Source organism: Neoarius graeffei, chromosome 3 (genome assembly GCF_027579695.1).
Source record: "Neoarius graeffei isolate fNeoGra1 chromosome 3, fNeoGra1.pri, whole genome shotgun sequence".
Lineage (NCBI taxonomy): Eukaryota > Metazoa > Chordata > Actinopteri > Siluriformes > Ariidae > Neoarius > Neoarius graeffei.
Genome location: NC_083571.1, coordinates 51,641,027 through 51,665,930, shown reverse-complemented (window position 1 = coordinate 51,665,930; position 24,904 = coordinate 51,641,027). Strand labels below are relative to the sequence as shown.

At 41.5% G+C, this 24,904-nt stretch overlaps 1 protein-coding gene and 1 long non-coding RNA gene across 2 annotated transcripts in view; one reads left to right on the top strand and one right to left on the bottom strand.

Annotated features, from left to right (window-relative positions):
* Window positions 1–24,904, top strand: part of LOC132883392 (zinc finger and BTB domain-containing protein 17-like) — a 237,509-nt gene that overhangs the window by 200,628 nt on the left and 11,977 nt on the right. The gene's annotated exons all lie outside the window — the stretch shown is intronic.
* LOC132882824 (uncharacterized) lies at window positions 10,713–12,594 on the bottom strand. Its single transcript, XR_009654238.1, has 3 exons — window positions 12,222–12,594; window positions 11,061–11,129; window positions 10,713–10,964 (listed from the first exon to the last, which is right to left on the bottom strand). It is a non-coding gene; the product is annotated as an uncharacterized LOC132882824 (long non-coding RNA).

The following is a 24,904-nucleotide window of genomic DNA, read 5'->3' as shown; positions in this document are numbered from 1 at the left end:
ATTCACTGAGCTTCCAGGACTCTCAGGCTGGAGCTGAGGAAGGAGCAAAGATTGCTCTTGAGTCCAGTGGTCAGCTGAAGTATAAGAAGTTCATACTGAAGTACCAGGTAAAAAAGCTGAAAGACTCAGTGAAGATTTTGGCAGAACAATGCTATGAGACTCCCAAGACACATGTCAAATTATACAAAGTAAGTGAGAAAAGCCTGACATTAATCCTTATTTTTCAAAATACTGCAGGATAAATTGCACCACAGACTGAACTCCTGATTCCCAATAACAACATTCTTGGTGACTTTTGTTGTTGTTGTATTCCTTCTTTTTAACACCTTTATAAAATGTTAGTGGGTGCACATTAGAAGAGTGTGAAAATAATGGTCCCCAAATGATATGTTAAATAAATAAATGAAACCTGCAGTACCACTGCTGCAACCTCCATAAACACTGGAATAAGTGCTTTGACAGTCCGCATACAAGTGTAACTTGTAAAGTATTAAAGCAGATAATGATGAGGAATGTGGGTCAGAAACACATCGATACAGATATTTTATTTTATAACCCCCCACACAGTAATTTACGAAAATGAAGTCTACTTTGGCATTTGGCTGACTGCCCATCCCACACTTCAAGGTATATTCCAGAAGAAAGAAGCTCGGACTCACATCCTGATCAAATAAAACAATGTCCTGCAATTCATTGATCAGGGGGTTAAATAATTTTTTTTTTAGACTTTAGCCTCTTATATCATGCAGGGAATAACACACAGGACTTATGGCAATGTTTATTATGACAATTTAACACAGACAGATTAATGTCAGAATACGTATTGCATATTTGTGGTAAAGCAAAAGCTTACAAAGGAACCATCAAACTAGAAGCCACTAAATGTGGAAAAAAGAGCAATGGAAGTGACATTTAATGTACAGTAATATTATTTACCATAATACTTAATATCGTATTGTTGTTTAATATTTATTGCATGAACAATAAACATGAACAGTTTAAACAGTAACTTTTCATTTCTCCTGGAAATAAATATGTTATTTACCAGCTGGGAGGTCCATATCGTGAAATACCATGACCGAGGTCTTGAAAGTACTGAGCGAGGCCCTCTGGGCTGAGGTCAGTATTCAAGGCCGAGGTCACGGTATTTTACTGTACGGACCGACCTTGAGCTGGTAAATAATATATTTATTTTTTTATTTACAAAATTCTAACAGAAAACGAGAGCGCCCGAAAGGGAAAATCGAGCCAAGCCGCCATTTTGAATCATCATTCACGGCTGTAATGCAAATGGTTTCCTCCTCGGTATACAAGTGCACTTCCATGGCAGGAAAAAAACCCTTCATTTTGCCACCTATGTCGTCCCCTATTTATACAAAATTGAGTCATTCAGGATTTAGCCAAGGTTTTTAGCTTTCTCCTGAAATGTTTTGTTTTATTTCTTCTTCCTCAGGGTAGTAAAACTCGCTTTTGCTGTGAAGACTGTCGTTATTGCTATCCATGATGAAAAATTAATGATATTCTCCTGAGAAATGCAAAAATAAAATGTTGACAAAAATTGCTACTGTGTTTGTTGTTGTTGTGAACGAGCGAGTCACCAGAGGTCCATAACCGGGGTCCGTATCGTAGGATATGGACCCGCTCATCAGCCGATCAGGGCGCAGGATTTGATGGAAACCGGACCGTGAAAAAAATAAAATGATTTATTTCATTAATTTTTTTTTTAATTAAACCTGTAACGGTTGCTAACGCTGAGCAAAAACATGGCTGAATCCTGAATGACTCAATTTTGTATAAATAGGGGACTACATAGGCAGCAAAATGTATTTTTTTTTCCTGCCATGGAAGTGCACTTGTATACTGAGGAGGAAACCATTTGCATTACAGCCGTGAATGAGGATTCAAAATGGCGGCTTGGCTCAATTTTCCCTTTCGGGCGCTCTCGTTTGCTGTGAGAATTTGGGAAAGAAAAAAATAAATATATTATTTACCAGCTTAAGGTTGGACCTCCCAGCTGGTAAATAACATACATATATCATTCATTTCATCACCAACCAGTAAATAAGGGATCTCTCATTGTGCGACAAAACATGCTCAGTGTTGCCAGATACTGCTGACGTTTTCCAGCCCAAAATATGTTCAAAACCCGCCAAAATGCACTTAAAACCGCCCAAAATGTAAAATGTACTCGATGCCTATCTTGTAAAGTAAAAATATGCAGCTAAAGACCAGTATACTATTTGTAAATCGAACAACAATGCAAACAACTTCTAAATGGCAACATGAGACCGTCAGTGCTGGAGGTGAAAAATCTGCTGTCTGGTACTCGGCTCTGTATGGTTGAATCAGATTATAACTTTGCAATCATCTGCTGTGTTCTGAATCCTACATGCACCAGCAGGTGATGCACACGCAGAATATTATGTCGGCTCTGATTGGGTCACAGGAGTGTTTAATATGGATTGGATTGGATGTAGACCAGTGGACATAGATAGTACATAGAATGTGCTGCATCAAAGTCCTTCTAAGGCTATACAAGTGTCTCTGGCTGCATTCTCACACAGAACGTTGGTGCGAAATATTTATAAACATCTGATAAAAACCCGCCGAACTAACGTCAAATTTTTGTCAACCAGCCCGAACCATTTTTCGCCCGCAAAGTAGAATTCGAAACCGCCCAATCTGGCAACACTGAACATGCTTTGGTTTGAACCACTGGCGGCTTGTTAATAGGGGCGATTTGGGCGACGCACTCCCAAACAGGGAGGGAGTTTTTTTTTTATCTACTCCTACTACCACGGCAACAGTAATGTCATTGTCCAATCAGGCTAAGGTCGCACCTGGTGTAGCCACGCCCTTTTGGTGCGATTTCTGTCAGGTTCAGATTTGCCCCAAAATCTCCCATTGACACTAATGGTACGTACATTTTTTTCGAAAATCATGCTCCCAATGCACTTTCTATTAGGTTTTATGTGCTCGCACAAGCAGCGTGCTTACGTCATACACCTGTTGCGCCGCGCAAGTGTTGCCAGATTGGGCGGTTTTAAGTGCATTTTGGCGGGTTTTGAACATAATTTTGGGCTGGAAAACGCAACTTGCGCGGGAAATGTGTGAACATTCTATGAAGATGGCGGCAAGTGTTGAGTGCAACAATACGAGAACGTCTCTGAAAGAAGTTCCCTTTAGTCGTCGTACCAATGAGGAGAAAACAGCAGTCAAACAGCTAGGACCTCCTAGACCGAATTTAAACATCAAGCAAGTGTCTACGAAGGGGGAGAAGACCTACTCAAGAGGTTTTAACAAGAACTGGTACCACCGGAAAACTTGGCTAGCTGGCTGTGATGTAGTCAATGCTCTTTTTTGCTACCCTTGCGTTCTCTTCCACCCTGGAAGTAGCACAGCAGACAGTACAGTGATATCTGATATTTGAATTTACTAGGCAAAAGTTTTTTTTGTGTGTGTGTATTACCGATGGCAGTTGTTTTACCAATGGCAGTTTAACATTGCCATGTTTTTGTTTTACCAATGGCAGTTTAACATTGCCATGCTTGGAATATTTCAGTAGCCTCAAGTTCTCTCTGACTTGGTGTAAATTAAGCATATTTTCAGTTTTTATATATTGTACAGTATATGTGTTCATTGGAGCCAGCAGCACCTTACCTTTTTTCCAACTTGTTAAACCAAGTTGCACTGACTACAAAACCTTGTGTGTATATAGCTAAATAACTAAAGCCTTTTGTGTTCATTGACATGCTTGTAATACTTTAAATTTCCTTTTGAGGCATGGCTTTCTGGAGGAATTCTTGGGAAAAAAAACTGCAGAATTTATTTAGAATTATTATTTGTTGTTAAAATGGTACAATTCCATATTAAAAAAAACACATAATTAAGCTGCACATGTTTGTTTGATGGTTATGCTTTTCTTCATCTTTTTCAAAACTTAAATAAACACTTATTTTGGATTTATATCCTGCCACTTTAATTACATTCTTTAGAATGAAGACATTAGAATATGTTTATAATTAAGAATTTGTGTCTACTTATTATAGAATACTGGAAAAATATGAGAAAATAAATGAGTAATGTAATATTAATTGATTGTGATGCCAAATGTTTTGCTTTGAAGACTTCACAATGAATCTTCCTTAGTTTTAGCCTGGCAAGCCAGACTAAATGTGAATATTTGCCACTCGTAGGCAAAAATATTTTTGGCCGCTAGGCGGGTGGGTCTAGTTTACTAGGCTACCTTAGTTTGCCACCTTTAACATGTTCAGTGTTGCCACCTAGTGGAGAGAAGAGATATCGTCTATATTGATATCTGAATTTACCAGGCAAAAACAAGTTCGGCCAATTGATTTGCTACCTAGGTCAATTTACTTCAGTCCTGTGGACATTTATGGTCCGTGTAGACATAACGGGGGAAAATTGCCCCCCCCCCCCCCCGAAAAAAAATTCAGGAGCCGCCACTGGTTTGAAACAAACAATTTCAGACATCTCAACCTGCAGAAACTCGTTTCAGGGAGGTGCCGTGACCCCACCGAAGGGAAAAAAGTAATGCCCCCCCAAAAAAAAGCTGATTGGTTTACTCAGCAAAATAAGTCAATCAGGATGCTCTTTGTCTAGCATGCGCTACATGAACAGGCGCACACGCAGTCTCTCTCGCACTCCGTCATATGAAAAATGCAGACATTAATGTTTCGTGTGCACGCTCTTGCTCGCTTGCTCTAGATTCCGGAGATATTCTCCAATTTGTGGGCATCAGGGAGCCACTATCAATATGCGGGAGACTCCCGGAACTTCCAGGAGACTTGGGATGTCTGCGATTTTCCCTGCAGACGAGAACACAGAGGAGGGGCTCTGAAATCAGTCTCATACTCACCAGAACCTCAAACATAAAAGGTAGATTAAAAGAACAATGCAAGTAAAATGGCACATAAATGATCAGAGTAAACATGGCAACACTTAGCACTAACACGCCTGGCTTCCTGTCTGTGGCCTGGTTGGTGTCAGTAGAGGCTTTACAAGTCACTATACATGTGACTACACACACAATTACAGGTAACAAACACAAAAATAAAATAACAAGCAAGTTTCTTGGAAGGAACTGGCACCCAATTGCTAACACACACACAAAGATGCATAGGATAACAGAGCAGGTTGGGTCAAAAAGAACAGCAAGTGATGGATATTTTTGAGGAAGAATGCTTTCTAATGCCACCAGCTGGTGAAGTAGATACCCACAGAGTCTCACTCCCAATAACAGTTCTCTCAAAGTTATACAAATATTGTCTCCTTTGCAAATGTATATTACAACTGGACTCAGAATCAGCTCCAGCAGGTCACTGAGGAGGAGGAAGATGGCAATGCATGAGGTTCCACCTCCACTCTTATGATGTTGGAACAGAATACTGAAAGCCCAAAGCAGAGCTGGAAAACCCGCACACACACCAGTGATGAAGAAGATGGAAGAACGGATTATTTTGTTTTCATAAAAATACCATCTGGGAAAAGGTTGGTAACAGTTGTACATGTCCATGGCTTGTTCTCTCTTCTGCTTCTTTTTGTGCTGTAATAAAGTATGGTATGTGTAAGAAATAAAACATTTTGGAACACATGGTTATAAATAATCAATACTTAAGTCCTGAAACAGACCAACATAACATGAAGCTGATGACTTTTTATCAAAAGTATGTTCAGAAGTGTTTTATTGCATTTACACCACAGCAGTTTGCAGTGTTTACCATTTTAAATTTGCGAAAGAAAGGTATGTCTTATTTTTAGACATTTTTATTTCCACTTCATGTTGTGGAAAGTCCACATGACTACATCCTGTGCATTTCTGTTATCGTCGCTATACCGGTATACAAACATTCCCTCAGCAGCCTCTGTTTTCTCTCTGGTTTTAAGTTAATAAAACAGAAAAATGCAGCTTGTCATGAGACAGAGAAATTGTAAAGCGGTCTTTGTCTTTGTCCTGTGGATTTTCCCATGGTTACAAAGCCCTGACACTGAAAACTGTTTCCATTAATGTTAAATAAATGTCTCCTTCACCATATCAATAATTACATTTTTCTTTCTTGAATGACATAACTTTATTTTATTAATTTATCATTAGCTGTCAGTGATGTAGAATGTACTACATACAGGTCCCTGTGAAAGAGCTGTTACTATGGAAATGATAATGGATTAAAAGGAGCGCATTAATATAAACTGTGATTTGAATTATAGTCAGAACTATCATCAGAGCTACAATACAGAAAATTAATCAAAAATCTTTACCAATCAGACTTAAGAATTCAAAAGTGCTATGGTACAATAATTTTACAATTATACTTGTATCTAGAATTATGTTTGTATTTCAGTTACAACACTTACCAACACCACTGATGACCCAGAGGAAAATAACTGACTGAAAACCAAACTGGAGTCACACAATATGTTTACCTGGAAAACATACCAAAACTATGACATAACATATGGTATTATGTGGTAAAGAAAAAAAAAGCATTAAAAACAAAACATATTTCATAGTTAAAATTCTTCAAAGTTGCCAGTGTTTACCTTGATGCTGCTTTGCACACTATTGGCATTATCTTAACCAGCTTCATGAGGTAGTCACCAGGAATACGTTTTAAATAACAGGTGTGCCGAATCAAAAGTTAATTCGTGTAATTTCTTGCCTTCTTAATGCATTTGAGGTTAATAAAAAGTGAATAATAAAATCCAGTAAATAGCCCTGTTCCACAACGGCATTAATTTGTATGATGTCAAGAGCCGCTCAACTAAATAAAGAGAAATGACAGTCTAATTTTAAGACATGAAATGTCTTTTAATGAATATAAATAAAGAGAAAAAAAAACAAGGTGTGTCCAAATGTGTGTGTGTATATATTAGCCGAAATGCCCATGTTTTTTAATGTTCCAGAATAAGAGCATTCATTTAAAAGTAGTTTCTTTTTTTGTCATTTAAAATAAATTGTTTTGGATAACTTTAAAACACTTCACCTCCACATTCACATCACACTACACAAGCACACCAATGAAACCTTCGTAATGTAAGTAAGTACAAATGGAGCTGGACAAATCAAAAGTTGTTTTCTAATAGCTGAAAAAATCTGTCATTCGAAACATCAACACAATGCAATTTCATCAGTACTGTTTGCAACATATTTCTGAAAATAATTAATCAGGATTTGATATCCTGTCTACAAATAGTCATTCATTTAAAAAAATCACTGTTATGTGAAATAACTCACAGTTTTGTGCAGAACTCTGGTAACCTGGATTGAACTTAAACCGAACAGAATGTTTCATCTGTGAGTGAAAGCCTGTAGAAGATGGAATAAAAATTTGAAAGAGGAAAAGAGAAAGATGGTATCATGTGTTATTTATACCACACCACTGCTGAATTCTTGAATCCGATTGGTCAGAAAGAAAAAGAACTTTATTCATCGCATGTATACTTGTGAAATTCCTCTCTGCATTTAACCCATCTGAAGCAGTGAACACACACACACACACACACACACACACACACACAGAGCAGTGGGCAGCCATGCTAACAGGGCCCGGGGAGCAGTTGGGGTTAGGTGCCTCACTCAAGGGCGCCTCAGCCGAAGGCTGCCCCATGTTAACTTAACCACATGTCTTTAAACTGTTGATTCTGTGATTCAACTTTTGTGAAATCGTGGTGTTTTTCTAAATATTTCATTTTACTAACACTTTTATATAAACTGATATACAGTATCAGTGTATTAGAGTCTAATCCAAGTAAATATATATATATATATATATATATATATATATATATATATATATATATATATATATATATATATTACACATATTTATAATCAATTAAATATAGTTTTATTTTGTTGTTGTGTTCTTTTTTTCAGAGGTATTAGTGCTGATGATGTTTATCAAAATACTTATGATCATTTTTTAAACACTTATTAAAGCCTTAGACTTGAGGGTGAAAAATATGCAGTGGAAATGATAATGACAATGAAGACAACAACAATTATTATTATTATTATTATTATTATTATCCATGTGTTATTTTATTCATTTATCAACTTCCATTTCTGCAAAATTAATTTATTTTAAATTCATTTGTTAAGTTTTTAAATATATATTTTTAATGTAATCTGTGATATTTACTGCATGAAATACTTGCTGAATTTGTGGGTTTATGTTTCAAATAAAACACCGTCATTAATCTGCCCTTTGCATCAGTGACATTAAATGGTAAATGATTATAATGTTTCGAAGAGCTGTTGTCATTGATGCATTTTAAAACACTCAGAACAAAAGAGAATAACTAGTAATGCAGTGGGAATAATAATAATAATAATAATAATAATAATAATAATAATAATAATAATCTTCAGTTGCTACTTTATTGCAGTTGATCCAAAGCCTATTGGTCCCTCACTGAACCACACGACAACTGCTCGAAAATTATAGCCAAACCTGACTAAATTACTTTGTTGTTTTTGTTTGTTTGTTTGGTTTTGTTTTTCTACTTTTACATCTCTTCTCCTTTTTATATAAAATACACTTTTTTTAACTCTTCTGTGTCTTGTTGTGTTCTGGGGATCACTGTAACCTCTTTATGCTCTTGAGCAACAGCTAATGTTTATTTATTCAGAAGATGATTTTATCACAAACAACTTATGTGTGGTACAATACCATCAAGAATAGAACTGAGCGGCTGAGAGTTAAAAACCTTAAGTTTGAACCTAAATCTCTGAGCTACCAGTGCAGTCCCATGTGACAAACCTGTGAAACTTTTTTTCCCCTTTTTTTCCAAGATGTAATGACTGTAATTGGTGAATCTTTTCTGGTATTGTGTCCTGAGTAAATAATAATTTCAACACATCAGTAAAATTAGTTCAGGTTTCTTCAAGTGCAACACCATTTTTACACAGCAGTTTATTGACTGGATGTCCTTCATAACAGCAGCAATTTACACAAGCATTGAATATACAATCCTCTCCTATACATTTTCTGATTTTATTTTTGATGTGAAATATCAACATTTATCCCCCAATGAGCAAATCTATTTTTGTTACAATTCCACATCTTTTTGAAAGCAATAATCAGAGGGAGTTGGTATAACTGTGTTAGAAGGAGTAAGCCACGTCTTACAGTGATAAAAAATACATCGCTATCATAAAATAAAATGTTTATTTTTTGGCATCCACATCAAATTAATTGGTGTTAGTAGAAATACACAAGCGATGAAAGAATATTGTGTGCACTGATTGTTTGAGAAATTCAGACTATTTCTCAATAATCACCTCGAGCAACTCAGTAAAATGTTGGCCAATCGCTCAGTCACTATAAGTGAGGAAGAATTGCAAATGATGAAAGAAAATGCTGTTCCTAAAAGCACTAAGGACTGCTATTAATCGATGTGAATAGCAAGCAGAATAAGATTATAAGAATTAATATCTGGCCAGGCAATTGTGGTTAATTGAAGTTAATTAAAACACAATAATCATAATTTCCATGAAGGTAATGTGAAAATTTCCATAAAGCACATGTAATTAATTCTACTGTCCACACATTGTTGACACAATTAAAAAAAAAAACATATCAAGAGTCCCCTAATCCCAAATTAAGCCATCTCCCTGTCCTATGATTAACTAAAAAAATTTAATGTAGATATAATCCCAGTCACTGAGGAAGAATAAATACTGTATGTGCAGAATAATAAAATTTTAAAAATTAAAAGCAGTATTTTGATGGAAATTTATATTCAATCTTGGCTCTGAGGGAGCTTAAGTTCCAGTGGTGCAAATATCTGCTGTAATATTTGCGATGTTGTAATGTAGACAGTTACAATGACACACACACACACACAAGATTCTTTCCTGGTGCTGCTGTTGTTTGATATGTCATAGATTTTTCACTTCTCTTTTCATTTACAAACTGCCATTTTATCCACAGTTCTCAAGAAGGTAGCTGCCTGATGATGACAACCATAAGAACATTTCTGGTATTTTCTGATATCTTCATAGACTCAGGTCTTCACCTCAAACTGATCTCTGATCAGTGTTCATGTCTGTGTGAGTTTGCTGTTTATGAACCCTGAGTTGCTCCTTACAGACCAGTACACACAGCAGGGGGTCCGAGATCACTCTGATCAAATAGGCTGAGAGATGTGACTCCGGTTCATCAAAGTAAAATCCATCATAGGTATTTTTGAAGATAAGCACAAGGCCAGCTGTTGTGCAGAAAGTGATAAGTGTGAATGTGGAAACGATCAGCACTGCTGAGCTGGGCTTGATGTGGTCAGATGCAGGAGAGGCTTTGCAAGTGAGTATGCATGTGATGACTAAACTGCAACAAGGCAAAAAGCTAAAAATCACATTGAACCACATATTTGTGAACTGCAATCCAAAGACAATCAGCCACAGAATGATGTAGGAAATGGTGGAGCAGAGAGGAGAGAAGACATGAGCAGAGCAGAGCTGGTGTTTGAGAGAAAGCACGCTCTTCAGAGCCACAAGCTGGTGGAGGAAAAGACCACAGATTCTAAATGTAATAAATAAATGAATAAAAATCCTGATATCTTTCAAATACGCTTCAATGGAAGAATTGAAAGATCTTGTAGCACTGGACTTTACAAGGCTGTCTATTAAATATGATGCTATAATTGCACTCAGGAGCAGCTCAACCAAGTCACTGATGATGAGGAGGATGATGAAGGTTGAAATTTGGCCTCCTTGTTTGTGGAGAGTGTAAAGAACATGAAGAGCCCAAATCAAAGCTGGCAGGCTTACACACACACCAGCGACGAGGGAGATGCTTATCATCAGGCCATCATAATAAACAGGAGGACAAATGGTTGAATATGGTCCCCCAATATATCTGTCGTTACTTGGGTTATAATAGTCCTCAGAATATCTGACGTCCATGATCACAAGGTGTGAAGTGGTATCATAGCAGAGCAGCCTTGAAAAACAAAATCAAAGTGAGACAGAGTGTGTACTGTGTAGTTTGTGTGTGTGTAAAGTGCAAGGTTTCTACAAGTTTATAACGGCCACTTACTAAAGTCACAGACAGGCCACTGAGATGAAAATCTGCTGAAGCCACGAGAAGGATGCACCACAAGGAAACCTAAATGAAATTGACATGGGGAAAAATGCTGCTCTTTGAATTTTACATATTATGTCATGTAAAATTTTACATTACATGCCTTTCCTGGCTGAGTTAAAATAAATAAGTAAATGGACAAATGATTATTAACAAAACTATTATGGTCTACTACAGAAAGCATAAAGGCTTCTACACATTAAAAACTGTTAAAGTCAGTCATCGATGGTTATTTGACATGACACAATGAAACATATTTAAGAAACATTCAGTTCATAACATTTTGGTAAAATGCTATCAAACTGCATTCACACTAACCAGTGAATTAAGTAATATCACATGAACAAGAGTGCTGTTGTACTGAATATGGCACAGCGTGACTGTGATTTAGCTGCAGGTAATCAGCCATGTGAATACTCAGTACAACAGCATTGTTGTGAATGTGATGTTGCTTTGATAGAACAGTTCTCAAAACAAGAACTTATTATTCAGTAACTTACATTTCAGACACAATATGGCTAAATATTTTGTTTATTTTTGCTACTTCAGCTAAAATAGTTCCCAATGAAGCCACAGCTGGATAGAGAGTTGCAGGTTGCCATGAGATGCAAAGAGTGACTAACAGCCCGCAGTGAGTGTATTAACAGTTTCAATGTAAAGATCTTTTGCTATAATTGGAAATGTATGTGGGGAACAGACAAGCTGAGTGACACAAACAGTGAAATGTAACAGTGCTGTTATACTAAATACCAGCATCAATGGAATGGCACTTGTCCAATCAAATTAGCGGACTAAAATAAACTCGATGTTGTTCTTTGTTTCACAATCAGCAAGATTTGCAACATAATTTCAGAAAATATAAATAAATCCTTTGTCTATAATATTTAGATTCCCAGAATATTAGATTTGAGTAAATTTGTTCATTAAAATGCAAGGTAAATTGAGGTAAATTGAATCAGTGAAATAATTATTACAAAGCCTAAAATAAGCTTTCATTATAACAAGAATATTGAAAAATATAAAAAATGATTATTTTAAAATTAATTTAAGTAAATATTTATATTCAGAAAAATACAACACATTTTGAATCATGAAAAGTTTGAAGTTTTCTCTTACCTGAATTCAGTGGTGAGTGGTAGAAATTAACACACACTTCCTTTTCTCACTTGCAATTTCCTAGTTAATGTAAGTACATCAACACCATGACTACTATCAGTAACATGAGTTACCTATTTATTTTATTTTTTGAAAGTGCACCAATACGTGCACTCTTAGACACTTGTGTATGTGAAAAATGATTGGCGGTAATAAAGAGAGGGGTATGTGTGTCTGGGTGTATTTAATTTTGCACCGTGTATCTACATGGCTTGTACACAGCTGAAATGCTGCCACACAAAGACCTCCCTTCCAGATGCACACACCTTTTTCTCTGAGGTCATACAGGAATATCTTGCTCTCATACAGTCATCAAACAAAGTGGTATAAAACATGTAACACTACTAAAAAGAAAAGAGCATAATTTATGTTAAATTTCCTCTGATTCTTCATCAGAGGTCAGTGTCGAAGCACAGCATCACTCCTGACCACATATTTTTGTTTGTGGATTGTTTCTCAGCTCAGCCATAACACTGAAGATAAAAATCTCAGATTCACTTGTACCAGTGCCACATCCATTAACATTCAAATAACTTGTCAGTGTCACTGCTGTGTTAAGAAATATCCACCATGAAAATAATATCTAGTCAGCTGTGGTGGTTCCTTTCCACTGTTGGACAGGAAGAAGGTGGGTGACAAATACTGCAGAGCAATAGATCCATTACAGTCAGTAACCGTACACATACAAAACACACCAGGTATAACTGTAAACTGACGAATGAGTATAATTACAAGGTGTTATATTAAAACTAAGATAAGGATATGTTTTACTTGCAATAAAATAGTATTATACAGTGGCCTATTAAATGTATAGTTGCCCAAATTTAGGCTACACTCTCTACTGTCAAGTACAATTTGTTGCTCTGAGCATTTCCTCTCATCTGACAGCATTAGACATCTTAAACCAGTGTCGGTGTGGAAGTACTCGACTCTGCCCTTTGCATGGTGGCGCAAAGAGATGAAGCTTATGCTTGAGTGGTGAATGTATATATCACGAGTAAATGGGGTTGTTTTCTTTGCTTAATGCAGGCCAATAATTTGACTCTTCTAAAACACAGTAACATCTTTTCCATGAGCAAGGGATACGTTTTCCCACATGTTTGTTCATGAAATGAGAAGCTACTCACTGCATCAGTTTGGGTGCATATATGTGTGTGTGTGTGTGTGTGTGTGTGTGTGTGTGTGTGTGTGTGTGTGTGTGTGTGTGTGCGTAAACAATTCCTGATGCATTATTTTTACGAGTGGAATTTTTCTTTCATTATTCAGAGGCTCCAGCTGGAAGATGGGATAGCATGCTATAGCATATCTGCGATGAGCTAGTGATTTGTCTAGGGTGTACCCTACCTCTCACCCATAGTCACTTGGGATAGGCTCCAGCTTGCCTGTGACCCTGCACAGAATAAGCAGTTATGGCTAATGGATGAATAGATGGATGCTATAGCATAGTGTGGTACATTTGCATACTGTGGATGTCATGGATCATCCAGGTACCATTCAGCTACTATTAAATGCCTACTGGATATTAAGACACCCTTCATTCTGCTTTTTACGTGCTAATAGTATGTAGGTATGCTTATTCGGGCACAGCCTCTTTGTTTGTTCAGCTCGGTGTCGTTTGGGGCCATTATGGAGTCTCAACAAGGCATCAGTTTTGGTGTTCTTGGACCCCAGCTTGAGTTAATGAAGACATTCAGATTCATGATTCTTGGATTTAGTGTCTTTAATAATTTAATGCATTCAAGGTTTCTGTTATCAGTGATGATCAAAACAAAAACATTTTTCAGGTTGTGGCCATGCAATTACTGCTTCTTCCTTTGTTTGGTTGAGCTCCACTCACTGAAGCGTGGAAAATTCACATTTCTCCTCTCTGATACATGATTTGTGTATTCTTGCTCAATGGACAAGATGACCATAAAATCATATGTCATGCCAAGGTCATTCAGGAATTCACAAAAGCCTGGATGATGGAAGGGGCATTGGTCAGAACATGAGACATTGCTTGACATTCATAGTGCCTGAAAGTAGGAATGAAGGCTCTCACTCATTCCTCTCTGAGATGTTTTATATGAACCTCCTATGTGTAACTTTACAAAGATAGCACTTCTTATCTGTTCGAGAGCTGATGGAACCACTGGCCATCGATACCTGTACTTCACTGTTACTGCAGTCTCTGTCCTTTTTTCCCACAAAGAAGAACCCTGCAGCTGCAGGACAGGTGGAGGGATGAGTGCAGGCCATCATTCATACTCATCTCACTTCATACTAAGGTAAGAGTGACCTCTGCTGACTAGAAGGTGTGATATCACAGGCTGATGAGACACTCATTTGTTTTGGTTATTTATCCTGTCCATTTACTTGTGTTCTCATTTCCTTTTAATGTCACAGCCTGATGATAAATCATCTTGTAAGACTGAGTTATAACAGTGATTCATTTCTTGTTCACAAGAATAAGTACAGCTATTTAATGATTTCTCAGTTACATTGCTGGTTTTGCACCCACAATGATAGAAGATGGAAGCTGTATTGCTTTTTTACAGTACAGATCACCCAGAGGCAGTTAAACATGTTCAAGAAGAAAGTAGTGGATTATCCTATGACATATTCCACACCATATAATGATTTCCACTGAGGTATGTGAGCAACATTAAAAAATTGTATCTTTGGTAAAAAAGCAAAACAAAAAACAAACAAACAAACAAACAAACAAACAAACAAAAACGGCAACAGTTCAGGTCTGAAGCAATGCTTTTGAATCACATATGCTTTTGTCCAGAACTGTTACACTTGTTCTGAAGTAGTCCCATAATCCCATAACCAGTTATAGTTATATCTTTATGACAGCCCCCCCCCCCCCTTATTTTAAACAAGATCTTAGATCTCAAAGCTACAAATGACCATGTTTGTGATTCTGACAAGTAAGGTTAGGAGGAAAACACATAGGTTATGTCCATATGCTTTAATTAAAATGGCATTTTAAAATGAAAAGGATCTCTGTCCAGATGAGTATTTTAGCTTTGTACTAGAAATAATCTTCATCCATAATAACATACCTGAAAACGCATTTCACATGACTATTCCCATACACTGGCCATGCATGTCTTCTTCTTTAGCGTTATGCCTGATGGCAGGTCCATGGCATCCATTCTCTCCATCCTTTTCTATCTTCTGCCTTCCTTTTCATTTCACTGTAGATGTTTTCCTTTATCACATCCAGCATTCTAAGTCTTTTCTCTCCTCTGGGATTTTTGCCTGTCGTTCTACCTTCAATCACTTTTTTTTTTTTAATAGTCCGTTTCCTCTTAGGATATGTCCCACCCAGTTTTTCTTTCTACTTATTCTCACATAGTTCTCTTTTCATCTACCATATGTAGCACCTCCTCATTGGTCTTCTAGCTGATTTCCCCATTCATCTCCAAACCCACATTTCAAAAGCCTTCAGCTGTTTGATATCTGCTTTCCTCAAGGGCCAAGTCTCTGCACCATACAGTAATACACTCCACACTAGTGTTTTTACCATTCTTTTCTTTAACTTCATACTCAGACCTTTAGTTAGTTGTTCCTTTCTCTTTGTAAATGCATTATTTGCCATGGCAATTCTTGCTGATTTCTTCTTCACATTTTCCATCATCTGTCATTAGTGCTCCTACATATTTGAACTTGCTTGTTCCACTTTCTCTCTCTCTATGTAGGTGTTCAGTGTGCCACCACTGTCTCGACACATTCATTCCGTTTGTTTTCTTGATGTTAATCTTCATGCCCCATCTGTTGGCCACATCATTAATGCATTCATGATTCTTTGTAACCCCTCTTCTGATGTTGCTAACATTGCCTGCTCATCAGCAAATCTCACATCTGTTAGTACTCTGCCACCTACCTTAATTCCATCAAACTCATTTTCAACTTTTCAAGTAACTCGTTCCATCTTTTTGTTTAAGCATCAATTGAAAATAACAATGGTCACAACAAGCAGCCCTGTCTCACTCCTCAGCTTACACTGCGTGGTTGTGATACTTCTCCTCCCACTTTTATTCTTGCACTCTGGTCAAGGGATAGTTTCATGATCATCTGTCTATCCTTCCAGTCAATCCCAATTTCTTTTTAATACTTCCATCATTTGGACCCAGTTCACTCTGTCGAAAGCTTTTTCAAAATCAACAAAGCATAGATGTCATTGTCATGTTCTGATGATCTTTCACATACTCTTCTCATAATACCTATGTGGTAGCGGGGGCGTGGTCAAGCGTCGGTCTGTGACCAGAGGGCGGAGGCAGGGAAGATAAGTGGCAGAATCACTGCACCTGATGTTGGTTAATCTATGTTTGTGTCTCTTCCCCAGTGACCGCGCCCTATATAAGGAGAGAGAGAGCAGAGGAAGGAAGCTCTCTCCCTGACCTGACGACTCGTGTGTGCAGCTGAGAGAGTGAATATAGTTACTGAAAAGTACTAAATAAAGAGAGTTTTCTTGTGGAACTTAATTCTGGCCTGCCGTCTTTTCTGTGCATCCCCCCCTACGAACTGCTACAGTGGTGCTGAAACCCGGGATTCGAGCACAGGAAAAAGAACAGCCCCGTGGAGTCATCCCCCTTCGCGGACCTGGTCCACGCCCTCGCCACAGCCCAGCAGAGCCAGCACCCGGTGCTAGTCACCCTCCGAAAGGAGCAGGAGCACCAGTTCGAGGCCCTGGTGCTTGCGCAGCAGGAAGACCGACAGGCATTCCAGCACCTCCTCGCGTCGGCGGGGTCCACCACCTCCACAGGCCCTTCTCCCCTCACCCTCACTAAGATGGGCCCGCATGACGACCCTGAGGCCTTCCTCACGCTCTTTGAACAGGCAGCAGAGGCCTCGGACTGGCCGGTGGAACAGCGCGCGGCATGCCTCCTCCCCCTGCTAATGGGCGAGGCGCAGCTGGCCGTGCTACAGCTACCCGCCGACTGGTCTACGCGGACCTTCGCCGGGTCGTCCTCCAGTGGGTGGGGCGCACCCCTGAACAACAGCAACAGTGCTTCCGCGCTCTGTGTCTGGAGGAAGTCAGCCGGCAGTTCGCATTTGGCCAGCAGCTCCGGGACCCCTGCTGGCGGTGGTTGAGGGCTGACAACCGCGATGCCAAGGGGATCATTGATCAGGTGGTACTGAAGCAGTTCATTGCCCGCTAACCAGAGGGAACCGCGGAGTGGGTCCAGTGCCACCGCCCGGCGTTGCTGGATCAGGCCGCTGAGTTGTCGGAGGACCATTTGGCGGCTGTTCCGACGGCAGGACAGCGGACATCCACTTCTTCCCTCTTCTCTCTCTCTCCCCCTCTGTCCTCGCCCCATTCCCCCACCGCGGAGGCGGGGGCCGGCCCCACCCGCGGTGCCGGCCCATTTTTCCCTTCTGTGTCTGTCTCCCCCCCCCAGGTGAGTGAGCCCCGGAGCGCCGGTGCAGAGAGGAAGCCCGGGCCAGTTTGCTGGCGCTGCGGGGTTGCCGGGCCACCTCCAACAGCAGTGCTCGGCGATAGAAGTGGGCGCGGTGGTTCGGCTCCCCGACGCGCCAGAAGCCGCCCTCAATCGGGCTGGAGCGTATCACATACTGGTGAGTATCCAAGGGGATACGTATCAGGCTTTGATGGACTCTGGCTGTAATCAGACCTCAATTCACCAAAGCCTGGTGCAAGACGAGGCATTGGGGGGAGCACAGGGGGTGAAGGTGTTGTGTGTGCACGGGGATGTTCACAGCTACACTTACCTGTTCCTATCTAGAGTGTTTATACTGTTTATTTTGTTTGTTTTTTTCAATTATTCTATTTTTATTTATTGCATTGCCTGTTTGCACCGTGGGTCAGAGAGGACTGAAATTTCATGTGTGCTGTATGTCGAGCATGTATAGCATATTTGACAATAAAGTTGACTTGACTTGGTGTCGGTCCACATTATTTTTCGAGGGGAAAACTTGAGTAAAGGCAGCGGTTAATTCTCGCCTCACCCACTCGATAATTTTGGGGACTGATTGGCCGGGATTCGGGGAGTTAATGAGCCATTTAGTGAAGAGTAGGTCCTGCCGTAGTTTAGCAGGGGGAGGTCCCGGTGTCGCTTTGGCGGGAGCAGCTGTCACAGAGCCGTCTATGTCATCTTTGCATCAGAGTGAGGAGCAGCAGGCTCCTCCTCCCTCTCTCAGGGAATTCCTTGTGGATTTTCCGTTAGAGCAATCGCGAGACAAGTCTCTGCGGCATGCGTTTGACCAAGTGAGAGTAATCGATGGTCAAATGCTCCAGCCAAACGCCACCCCGTCCTTCCTCTATTTTTCTATTATGAAGGATAGGTTATACTGAGTGACGCAGGACACTCAGACTAAAGAGCAAGTCACGCAGCTTTTGATTCCAAAGAGCCGCCAGGAGTTGGTATTCCAGGCGGTGCACTTTAATCCCATGGCTGGACACTTAGGGCAGGATAAGACACTAGCCCGACGAATGGCCCGGTTCTATTGGCCAAGGATTTGCGGCGATGTCCGTAGATGGTGTACGGCGTGCCGCGAATGCCAGTTAGTAAATCCAGCGGCCATTCCAAAAGCGCCTTTGCGCCCTCTCCCATTAATCGAGACCCCGTTCGAAAGAATTGGGATGGATCTCGTTGGGCCATTAGATCGGTCAACACGAGGGTACCGCTTTATTTTAGTTCTGGTGGACTATGCAACGCGCTACCCAGAAGCAGTGCCTCTTCGCAATATCTCAGCACGCAGTATTGCGGAAGTGCTCTTCTGCATCATCTCCCGAGTTTGAATCCCGAAAGAGATTCTGACTAGAGCCCGGGAGTCCCACGGCACGGGACAAATTTTGAAAGCTCATTGTGGGCGCGGGCGGGAGGGGGAGTGCACAATGCGGGAGTGGTGATAAGCTGCAGTCCCACTAACTAAAAACGTGTTTAAAATAAAATTTATAAATTATTAATTTATGTGTATGTGGAAGCGGGGGCGTGGCCAAGCAGCAGTCTGTGAATGGAGGGTGGGGTCGGGGAAGGTAAGTGGCTAGGTCATTACACCTGATGTCAATTTGTATGTGTGTTTGTTGCAGGGATGGAGTATAAAGGGAGGGGGAGAGGAGAGAAGAAGCTCTCCCCGACCACAACACTTGCGTGAGAGAGAGAAAGCTGAAAAGCCGAATAAAGTGCGTGTGTGTAAACACAAACTCTCGCCTGCCGTGCTTCTGTGCTCCACCCACACCGGGGTTTACTACAGTCCCCGGTTTCAGCACCACTGTAGTAAACCCCGGTGTGGGTGGAGCACAGAAGCACGGTAGGCGAGAGTTTGCGTTTACACACACGCACTTTATTCGGCTTTTCAGCTTTCTTTCTTTCTTTCTTTCTTTCTTTCTTTCTTTCTTTCTTTCTTTCTTTCTTTCTTTCTCTCTATCTCACTCACTCACACAAGTGTTGTGGTCAGGGAGAGCTTCTTCTCTCCTCTCCCCCTCCCTTTATACTCCATCCCTGCAACACACACACACACACACACACACAAATTGACATCAGGTGTAATGACCTCGCCACTTACCTTCCCCGACCCCGCCCTCCATTCACAGACTGCTGCTTGGCCATGCCCCCGCTGCCAGTCTATCATATATAATTTGTGCTGGATATTTTATTTGGCATTAATAAAAACATTTTAAGATGCCTAAATTTGCGGATGTGGTCTAATCTCGCGTACGTTTCTGATTCCTTTCCGCTCTTCCGTGTTTGAGATCTCCGATCATGGCAGAAGAGCAGAGCTCCTCTAGTGAAGCTCATAGTGCTTCAGAAGTAAGTGCTGCTTTAAAAAGAAAGTAGGGGGCAGGGCACCATCATGCTGTGTCTTTAAATTATATTAATTTCTTATAGGCCTACTTGTATTTCCTAGAATGTAAACGTGAGGAGTGACATAAGCTATGTGCAATGTACAATACTCTTAATATCCACTGTAGATTTTGGTAGGTGTGTTGGGTATCTCTGTAAAGCCTCAGCTGCGCATGCCGCCTGGCAACGCGCACCCTCGCTACGTGCGCTAGGTGAAGGATCGGTCAGTGGAGAGCTCAGCTAAGCTCAGCATGTTTAATTCCCCAAGCCAATGACAAGAACTTTCATGAGAAACAACGCGAACGTCTGCATCATGCGGGATTTGTGGGTGGGAGCGGGACAAAATATGGCAGGCGCGGGTGGGAGCGGGACTGAAAATTCTGTCCCGCGCAGACCTCTAATTCTGACTGACCAAGGCACCTCGTTTATGTCACGTTCACTGAATGAACTGTATGGGTTATTAAGCCGATCTGCACCAGCGTTTATCACCCACAAACGGACGGTTTAGTTGAACAGTTCAATCGCACCCTCAAGAATATAATAAAAAAATTCATAAGTGAGTATGCACGTAATTAGGATAAATGTCTCGAACCCTTGTTATTTGCAGTGCGAGAGGTCCCCCAAGCCTCTACAGGGTTCTCCCCATTTGAATTGTTATATGGGCGTAAGCCGCGCAGCATTCTAGATGTGCTGCAAGAAAATTGGGAGGAGGGACCTTCACCCAGTAAAAATCAAATTCAATATGTTATGGACCTGCGCGCAAAACTCCACACACTCACACACCTAACCCAGGAGAATTTGCGGCAGGCCCAAGAACGACAAACCCGCCTGTACGACAGGGGTACGCGCCTTAGGGAGTTCGCACCGGGAGATAAAGTTCTTGTACTGTTGCCCACATCGAGCTCCAAATTAATCGCCAAGTGGCAAGGACCCTTTGAGGTCACACGGTGAGTCGGGGACGTTGACTACAAGGTGAGGCGAAGGGACGGGGTGGGGTGCTACAGATTTACCACCTCAATCTGATCAAACTCTGGAACGAGGAGGTCCCCATGGCGTTGGTGTCAGTGGTTCCGGAGAAGGCAGAGCTGGGGCCGGAGATTCAAAAGGGAACACTGGCATCGCGTACCTCTCCGGTCCCCTGTGGAGACCACCTCTCCCCGACCCAACTTGTGGAGGTCGCCCAGTTGCAGACCGAGTTTTCGGACATGTTCTCACCCCTGCCCGGCCGCACCGACCTCATAGAGCACCACACTGAGATGCCCCCGGGGGTGGTAGTGCGCAGCCATCCTTACAGGTTACCTGAAGACAAGAAAAAAGTGGTTCGGGAAGAACTCAAGGCCATTCTCGAAAGGGGCATCGTCGAGGAGTCCCACAGTGACTGGAGCAGCCCGGTGGTCTTGGTACCCAAGATCGACGGGTCGGTCCGGTTCTGTGTGGACTATAGAAAAGTCAACGCGGTGTCTAAATTCGACACGTACCCAATGCCTCGTATTGATGAGTTGCTTGATCAACTAGGCACGGCTTGCTTTTACTCAACACTGGATTTGACAAAGGGTTATTGGCAGATCCCCTTGACTCCATTATCCCAAGAAAAAAAATGGCCTTTTCCACACCGTTCAGCTTACACCAGTTTGTCACACTTCCTTTTGGGCTGTTTGGGGCGCCCGCTACATTTCAGTGACTGATGGAAAGGGTCCTCCACCCCCACGCCACCTATGCCGCCGTGTACCTAGACGACATTATTATTTATAGTAATGACTGGCAGCGGCACCTGCAACACCTGAGGGCCATCCTTAGGTCGCGGAGACAGGCGGGTCTCACAGCCAACCCAAAGAAGTGTGCTATTGGGTGGATGGAAGTACGGTATCTGGGCTTCCACTTGGGCAACGGGCAGGTGCGTCCCCAAATTAACAAGACAGCAGCAATTGCGGCCTGCCCAAGGCCCAAGACCAAAAAGGGGGTGAAACAGTTCCTGGGGCTGGCTGGCTACTATCGTAGGTTTATACCTAATTATTCGGATGTCACCAGCCCGCTGACTGATCTGACTAAAAAGGGGGCACCAGATCCGGTCCAGTGGACGGAGCAATGCCAGTGGGCTTTCTCTGAGGAGAAGGCTGCACTGTGCGGGGGGCCACTGTTACACTCCCCTGACTTTTCTCTCCCCTTTACATTGCAGACGGACGCGTTGGACAGAGGGCTGGGGGCCGTTCTGTCCCAGGAGGTGTAGGACTGCCCCGTCCTGTACATAAGCAGGAAGCTGTAGGTGCGTGAGGGGTGCTACAGCAGCATCGAAAAGGAGTGCCTGGCGATCAAGTGGGTGGTCCTCGCCCTCCACTACTACCTCCTGGGGTGCTCTTTCACCCTCTGTTCGGACCACGCGCCCCTCCAGTGGCTCCACCGCATGAAGGATGCCAATGCGTGGATCACCCGTTGGTATCTGGCACTCCAGCCCTTTAACTTCAAAGTGGTCCACAGGCCAGGGGCGCAGATGGTTGTGGTGGACTTCCTCTCCCATCGGGGGTTTTGGGGGGGGATTCAGCTGCAGGCCGGACAGCTGCCCGGCCTGAGTCGGGCGGTGGGGGTATGTGGCAGCGGGGGCGTGGTCAAGCATCGGTCTGTGACCGGAGGGCGGAGTCAGGGAAGGTAAGTGGCAGAATCACTGCACCTGATGTTGGTTAATCTATGTTTGTGTCTCTTCCCCAGTGACCGCGCCCTATATAAGGAGAGAGAGAGCAGAGGAAGGAAGCTCTCTCCCTGACCTGACGACTCGTGTGTGTGTGTGTGTGTGTGTGTGTGTGTGTGTGGCTGAGAGTGAATATCGTTACTGAAAAGTACTAAATAAAGAGTATTCTTCTGGAACTTAATTCTGGCCTGCCGTCTTTTCTGTGCTCCACCCCTATGAACTGCTACAACCTATTACTTCTCAAGTCCCACATCCTTTCTTGAACCCAAACTGTCATCCCGATGTAACTCATTGCTTTTGTTTCTGCCCTTCTTTTCAATATACGCAACATGATCTTAGATGCATGTACAATTAATGCCATCGTTCTATTCTTTTTGGATTCTAGGGTATTCCTCACCTTTGGTATTGTTACCATCATCAGTTCTGTGAATTCTGTAACCCCTATGACAATAGGGCAACTAATATAGATGTAGTGGTATGCAACTTCCTATAGAGGGCACATTATGCATCTCAGAGTAGAGCATCTTTCAAGTATGCGCTTCCTCTGCACTCTCTCTTCCACTTGAATCTTTTTTCCCGTGAACATGCCTTTAATCAGCTCCTGGTTTCTGGAATGAAAGTATAAAGAACATAAATTAAATTATTATTTTCATTTGTGAGTGTGAATGGTTGTCTGTGTCTATGTGTCAGCCCTGTGATGACCTGGCGACTTGTCCAGGGTGTACCCCGCCTTTCGCCCGTAGTCAGCTGGGATAGGCTCCAGCTTGCCTGTGACCCTGTAGAAGGATAAAGCGGCTAGAGATAATGAGATGAGATTTTCATTTCGCTGTACTTCTCAGTTTACCCTCTGCCAGAAATTCAGCTGTGAGCATGAAGGTGAAGCAGTTTTGTTGAGTTTTTCAGTCATTGGAACTCTGATTGGTTTTTTGAATGACTAGATAGAATTTGGATCCAAGATGGTGAGCCCAGCCCAGTGAGACCAGACGATCGTGGAAGAGGTGTGGCCAACCATGCCATCTGTCCCAGAGAAGGAACCTGACTTGTTGATTCGTTCATCAAGATATCAGATAAGCGTATCCATACTGTTGACTCTACAACAGGTAGAATAGTCATAAGAGTACATCCTGTCCATGTTCAAGGAACTGAAATTTTGGAATCAGTACGCACACACTTGTTTGAGGAACTGAACTCTTTGGAGTCAATACACACAAGATTCGCGGAACTGATTCCTCTTTGGAAATAAACACACACACACACACACACACACACACACACACACACACACACACACACGGGTTTATATGGATTAAACGGACTTTTTCTCTGCACAGGCCCGGTGGTGGTTTACATGGACTACCCTTTCCTGAGGTCCTAGAGCAATTGGGAGTTGGATTAAAACACTGCAAAAAATCTGAAAAAAATTTTGGTCACTTCAGCATTCACGTACAAGCTACACAACTTCATACACAGCACCCCAATCGTATTGTGGTTTATGCCGACAGTTCTCTTTTTGACAAATGTGTGACTTATGAGGACAAAACAAAACACTTTTGGGTCTTTAAAGGGACAGTGACATCACTTTTAAATAGCTGATCATTAACATAAATACATACACCTGACAGCACAAAGCATTACTGGAATAGTTATTTTATTAACTATAAAGTGCTCTTAAACTTGAAATATTCAGCACGTATACACTAAAATGTATCAGCATATAAACAAAAATATGTATAAAAATAACTGCACTTCGTAATTATATTAATTATCTGGCTGCATATATGATTTGTTTTTGCAATGCCAATTGAATCATGTTAAAATGAACGTTAAACTGAACTGTAGTTACACAGACAGTCAACCACAGTCACAACTTTGAACGCTCACATTAACTTTCCTGCCAATACCCCATTATCGAACTTGCAAAGACCCATTTTAGAACAATGGATGCAAAGGTTGATAAAACCTTAAGGCATCAACACAACCCCAACAAAAAGAACAAACTATATGTTTACAGCAGTAGTTTTTGACTGCCCTTTTGCATGAACATTTAAAAGTTATCTGGCTACATATGGAAATTTTTCATACAGCCAATTGCCAAAGTCAAGCAGTTTCATTTTAAAGGTGTATTTGTTTGATGCAGAAACATCATTTTGTTAGGGAGTGATAGT